Source organism: Ictidomys tridecemlineatus, chromosome Y (assembly GCF_052094955.1).
Source record: "Ictidomys tridecemlineatus isolate mIctTri1 chromosome Y, mIctTri1.hap1, whole genome shotgun sequence".
NCBI classification, from domain to species: domain Eukaryota; kingdom Metazoa; phylum Chordata; class Mammalia; order Rodentia; family Sciuridae; genus Ictidomys; species Ictidomys tridecemlineatus.
In genome coordinates this window covers 13,404,774-13,411,500 of record NC_135494.1, presented here as the reverse complement: position 1 = coordinate 13,411,500, position 6,727 = coordinate 13,404,774, and the positions used below count along the sequence as shown (strand labels likewise).

The 6,727-nt window shown below is 40.0% G+C and overlaps 1 pseudogene; it reads left to right on the top strand.

The window, feature by feature from the left end:
- The first annotated feature begins 221 nt into the window (after positions 1 to 221).
- On the top strand, positions 222 to 3,643 carry LOC144372034 (RE1-silencing transcription factor pseudogene; annotated as a pseudogene).
- The last annotated feature ends 3,084 nt before the right edge of the window (positions 3,644 to 6,727 follow it).

The following is a 6,727-nucleotide window of genomic DNA, read 5'->3' as shown; positions in this document are numbered from 1 at the left end:
TTCCCCAGTCCCACTTTATAAACACTGTTTTTATTCTCAAGAAATATAAACTAAGCGCGCGAACGGCAGAGGGGGCGTGTCCCGCGGGCGCGCGCGGGCGGCGGCGCGGGCTGGTGCGCGGCACAGCGTCCTGTGCTGGAATGTGCCGCTCCCGCGAGCTCTTGGCGCAGCAGCAGGCCAAGCGCCGCTGAGGCCCCTGGCCCCAGACCCCGGCGGCAGCCCGGACGGCTGGGCGAGGGCTGGCGGCCTGAGCACTTTCTGCAGCCCCGCTCCTGGCCTTTAAGGGCCTAGACAGCCCAAGCGCCCAACTTTTTCCACCCCTCCCCCCCCCTCCTAAAACTCCAACAACAAAGAAAAGTAGTCGGCGGAGGGGTGGTGACGCCGGGTCGCCAGTTCTCCCTCTACGAGGAAGACCGAATACAGTTATGGCTACCCAGGTGATGGGGCAGTCTTCTGGAGGAGGAGGGCTGTTCACTGGCAGTGGCAACATTGGCATGGCCTTGCCCGACGACATGTATGACTTGCATGACTTCTCCAAAGCTGAACTGGCTGCTCCTCAGCTTATCATGCTAGCAAACGTGGCCTTAACTGGGGAAGTGAATGGCAGCTGCTGTGATTACCTAGTTGGTGAAGAAAGACAGAGGGCAGAATTGATGCCTGTTGGGGATAACAACTTTTCAGATAGTGATGGAGAAGGACTTGAGGAATCTCCTGAAATAAAAGGTGAACCTAATGGACTCGAAAACATGGAGCTGAGAAGTTTGGAAGTCAATGTTGTAGAACCACAGACTGTATTTGAGGCATCAGCTGCTCCAGAAATTTACAGCTCAAATAAAGATCTTCCTAATGAAACACCTGGAGCAGAGGACAAATGCAAGAACTTGAAGACCAAAACCTTTCGCTGTAAGCCATGCCAATATGAAGCAGAATCTGAAGAACAATTTGTGTATCATATCAGAGTTCATAGTGCCAAGAAGTTTTTTGTGGAAGAAAGTGCAGAGAAGCAAGCAAAAGCCAGAGAATCTGGCTCTTCCACTGCTGAAGAGGGAGATTTCTCTAAGGGCCCCATTCGCTGTGACCAATGTGTCTACAATACCAATAGATATGATCACTATACTGCGCACCTGAAACACCACACAAGAGCTGGAGATAACGAGCGAGTCTACAAGTGCATCATTTGCACTTACACAACAATAAGCGAGTATCACTGGAGGAAACACTTAAGAAACCATTTTCCAAGGAAAGTATACACATGTGGTAAATGCAACTATTTTTCAGACAGAAAAAACAATTATGTTCAGCACGTTCGAACTCATACAGGAGAACGCCCATATAAATGTGAACTTTGTCCTTATTCAAGTTCTCAGAAGACTCATCTAACTAGACATATGCGTACTCATTCAGGTGAGAAGCCATTTAAATGTGATCAGTGCAGTTATGTGGCCTCTAATCAACATGAAGTAACCCGCCATGCAAGACAGGTTCACAATGGGCCTAAATCTCCTAATTGCCCCCACTGTGACTACAAAACAGCAGATAGAAGCAACTTCAAAAAACATGTAGAGCTACATGTGGACCCACGGCAGTTTAATTGCCCTGTATGTGACTATGCAGCTTCCAAAAAGTGTAATCTACAGTATCATTTCAAATCTAAGCATCCTACTTGTCCTAATAAAACAATGGATGTGTCAAAAGTGAAATTAAAGAAAACCAAAAAGCGAGAGGCTGACTTACTTGATAACAGTACTACCAATGAAAAAACAGAAACAGAGCAAACGAAAATAAAGGGGGATGTAGCTGGAAAGAAAAATGAGAGGTCTGTAAAAGTGGAGAAAAAAGATAATGTTTCAAAAGAGAAAAAACTTTGTAGCAATGTTTCAATGATTCAGGTCACTACCAGAACTCGCAAGTCAGCAACAGAAGCTAAAGACCTGGATGTGCATACAAGAAATAATTCAGAAAAATCCTGTAAAGCCAAGAAAAGCAAAAAGAAGATGGAAACTGAAGCCCATTCCATGCATGATCCTGTGAATGATGAGGAATCTATGACAAAATAGAAAAGGAAGATAGAAGGTAAATCCAAAAATAGCCAGGAAGTACCAAAGGGTGATAACAAAATGGAGGAGAATAAAAAACAAAATACCTGCGTGAAGAAAAATACCAAGAAGAAAACCCTAAAAAATAAACAAAGTAAAAAAAGCAGCAAGCCTTCTCAGAAAGACACCTCTCAGAAGGAACCTGTTCAAAAGGAGACTAGTCAGAAGGGGCCTCTGCAGGTAGAGTTGCCTCTACCCATGGAACCTGTTCAAGTAGAGCCTGCTCACATGGAGGGGGTTCAGAAGGGGCCTGTTCAAGTAGAGCCTGCTCACATGGAGGTGTTTCAGAAGGGGCTTGTTCAAGTAGAGCCTGCTCAGGTGGAAGTGGTTCACCAGGAGTCTGCTCACATGGAGCTGATGCCTCCTATGGAGACTGTCCACATGGAGGAGGTTGTTCACAAGGGGCCTTCTCACGTGGAGTTGCCCCCTCCTGTGGAGTCTGCTCATATGGAAGAGGTTCAGAAGGGGCCTGCTGAGATGGAGCTGCCCTCTCCTATGGAATCTCCTCTTACAGAGGATGTTCAGAAGGGGCCTCTGCAGATAGAGTTGCCTCTTCCCATGGAACCTGTTCAGATGGGGCCTGTTAACATGGAGTCTGTTCAGATGGAAGTTGTTCAGAAGGAGACTGCTCAGATGGAGCTGTCTCCTCCCATAGATCCTCCTCTTCACAATGAGCCAATTCCCAAAAAGACTTCTCCCTGAAAAGATAACAGAAAGGAAAGGTCCAATATGCAGAGTGAAATGACACGTAAGGAGCAAGTCCTATTGAAGTAGGCTTAGTGCCTGTTAAAGATATCCAGATTCTAAAGGAAAATAAAAGCACGCAGGAACTTTTGGCATCATCAACACCACTGCCAAAGGAAGACTTAAGAGAGGAGGAGTCAGAAGACCAAAAATTACTCTCAGAAGTTGAAGGAAACAAAGAAGATCCTTTTCTGAAAGTAGGAACAGAAGAAGCAGAGAAGAGTGTAGCCGATTCCTGTACCAAGGAATCTAGTACTAGTGTTTCATCTTCTGGACAAAAGTTGAATATGCCAGGGGGTGAAACTTTAGCTGATAAGCATCAGACTGACTCAGCTATGCTTTGTGAAGTGGAAATGGACCCTGATCATAACCCAGCAGAGAATCTCCCTGATAAAGACTCAGCAGTTGGAGAACCAGTTTCACTATTGCTTCTTCCCTCACCAATAGATGAACATGAAGCAGTGTCCCAAACTGTGCTGGCTTCACCTCCTGTTACTGTGACAGTAAATGAGTCTCAGGAAATTGATGAAGATGAAGGTATCCACAGTCATGACGGAAGTGACCTAAGTGACAACATGTCAGAGGGTAGTGATGATTCTGGATTGCATGGGGCTCGTCCAGTTTCACAAGAAGCTAGTACAAAAGATGCAAAAGAAGCCTTGGCAGGCAAAGGGACTGGGGGAGATTTTGTTTGCATCTTCTGTGATCGTTCTTTTAGGAAAGAAAAAGATTACAGCAAACACCTCAATCGCCATTTGGTTAATGTGTATTTCCTTGAAAAAGCAGCTAAAGGGCAGGAGTAATTAAAGACTGGGACAAAGTTCCAGTTCTTAGTTTGTAAGAGCTATTAATTTTTATATTCATTTATAATAGTAGAAAAACCTTTTAAGATTGCTTTAATTAGTGTCGAGTATTGATTTTTAAGAAGCATCCTTTTCCTTAGGACTTCATATATACCTATTGATTGTTGTATAAATTTTAGCAAATCCAAGGGAGTTAGTGTACTAAAAACCAGCAGATACCTAAATCTATTTAGCTTATATGTTCAATTGAAACGAGAAGGCCATGATGATATAATAGCATTCTATTGCTTTGTCCATTTACAACTTGTCATTTTTTTTCTCCGTGTCTGTCTTCAATCACTTTAGTTTACTTTTCCTTTTTTATTTAGCTCTATAAAAATTGGCTTAATAGCAAATAACTTGAACAATTTGCCTGCTTTATATAAAGTTAGCACTTTAAGATTTCTTTAGAGATGAAAAAAGACATTTAAATTGAAGAAAAATTAGCCCAACAGTGGACATTGTATCAGTCCAGGTATTTACTTCCTGAGTTTTGATCAATATTTTGTGTTAATTGTCATGAAAACAGTCCACTGCACACTGAGGATGTTCAAGGAGTTGTTCCTGTCACTCTGAAGGGTTACACCATCATGGTGACAGACCCCAGAAAACTCTGGCTTCTATTCTATCAGTGTGGAGCTTAATCTCATTTGAGGTGCTTACTGCAGTTACAGGGGCCCCAGAGGTGTTACATTGGGTTTCCTGCAAGGTGAAGTCTGCAGCCAGGCCAAGGGTTGGTTGTTCAGTATCTCAAGCTCAGAAAGATGAATTGATTCTTGATGGACAGAAATTAGACTTGTTTCAAATTCATCTACTCTGATCCTACAAGCAACAACAGCAAAAAGCAGGATGTCAGAAAAGTACCTATGTTTCCGTAGAAAGGGCATTTGAGCAGCTGAAAAATAAGGTTCAAGAGCTGTCCAGCTACAGAAACAAGTTTTCAGATTATAAGGCCAATTCATGCTATTTTAATGAAGCAACTAAGGACTTCTAATTAAAAAAAGGAAAGGAAAGAAAAGTAAGGAGGAACCATGGAGTCTCTCAATACCCACAGTGTGTGCTAGTATTTTCTGGGACCAACTGTGAAGTTTGAACTTAATGTGTCACCATCACCACTGATTATCAAGTCTGGAGCTGACCAACTTAAAAATTTTATAAGAGTAGCAGCAGCATTAATGTAGTAAAATCGGTAAGAAGTAGGTTTGTTTTCTCAAAAAAAAACCAGATGTGTTTTCCAATTTCTCTATAAACTTAATATAAATAAAATGTTGATAAATTGATGTTTGTTATAATTTTGAAAGATAAGTAGATAATATTTTGAAACTTCAAAATATTGCTCCATCCTCCATGAACAGCACTGATCTTCTTCAGGTGAGCTTATTGGATGGGCAGATTCTGCACACTAAGCTGCAAGCTGTGAGGAGACTTAGACACAGTTTGCAGTGGGACACTTGGTGCCTAGTACACTATAGTAAGGAGTTCCAGAAAAATGTGTAGCTGTATCCTTCTGCTCTTTTGTAAAACATGGTAAGATGTGTGTATGCTGCTCATTATTTTTATGTTACACCTGGGCCTCACCATGTAGTTGAAGCATAGCAGTGCAGGCTCTTGCCTGTTACCAGGCAACTTCAACCAGTCTTGCACTGCTCCTCTTCACTCCAATTCAGCAAGACTACCTTCCTTGTGCCAAACTGAGTTGCTGAGGCTGGCTTTGATTTTGTGATCCTCCTGATTTATTCTCCTATTACTGTCATTTCAGGCCTGCACCATTATATCCAGTCACTAGTTTTTTTTTTTTTTTTTTTTTTTACATTACATACATGTGGCACAGAAACCACATTAGACCAAGGTAGTTAATAAAAAATTCATAAAGATATAAATTAACTAAAAGACCCCTTGAATATTTCTTAGTAACATGTCATATAAGCTGATTTTTAAATTTTGTTCACATGTGCACAGAAATGCTCCATGAAGAATAAATATTTCAAAGACAATATTTTTGGTAGACATAGATTAGCTTATTCTAGGATATTTTGTACTATTCAAATATACAAATTGGTCATGTGGAGTAACTGAATTCAGAAACAGAAATAAAAGTGAAGAAATATTTTAAGTAATGCTATTTAGAAATCTGAATGTTTGAAAATTTTGCATAGAGTCACTTGAAAAATATTGTGTGACACAGTTGAGATATGCTTACAAAGGAGTGAGCGAGGTATGTAATGTAACTTTAAAGTGATGCTTCATCAGCAGAAAATTGGATATAGTATGAAAATCAGCAAATTAATGCCTGTAGATCAATCCAAAGCATGGACATATTTGTAAATAAAGGCACCTTTTTGACTTATTTGTTTCATTTTATAACTGCTAAGCATCAACCTCAGGGACTCTCATGCACACTCAATGTAGGCAATCACTATACTACTATTCTGGTAATAACTAGATTTGAAATGGGTCCATTCCCATTAATTTATTGTCTATTACATATTTCAGACAATAGAAACTGAAATGCATTAATTCCCAATTCCTAACATTAATAAAGTTATTATTTTCCAAAGTTATCTTTTATTCATATCTTATTACAGTTTTAAGATATTGGGGATTTTTTTTTTACAATATGTCAGGTTTTCAAAGTGAACAATTCTAAGATTAATAATAAAGAACTTTTAATCTTTTTTGTACATACATCATTTATCTCTTTTCTTTTCTTAAATGTTTTTGTTTCCTATTTAAGGAGTTTTTGAATAGTGAATATTTATTTACTTACCTTTGAATATAAACAGCAATAGCTGGCATGCCTCAGGTTCAAGATTTTAATTGAAAAATTAAGTGTTCTGCCATCTGAAAATTTTTCTGTTTTCTGATTTGCAGAGTGGTGCTCATTTCTTTTCAACTTTCAGTGCGGTTTTAATTAGAAGTTCACACCAACATGCTTCTTCATCTATACTCCTCATTAAACTGTTGATTAGACATGAATTCTCTGAGAGGGATATCTTTAACTTCTGGATTTATATCTCTAGAATCTACTTTTCTTGTTATATAGAT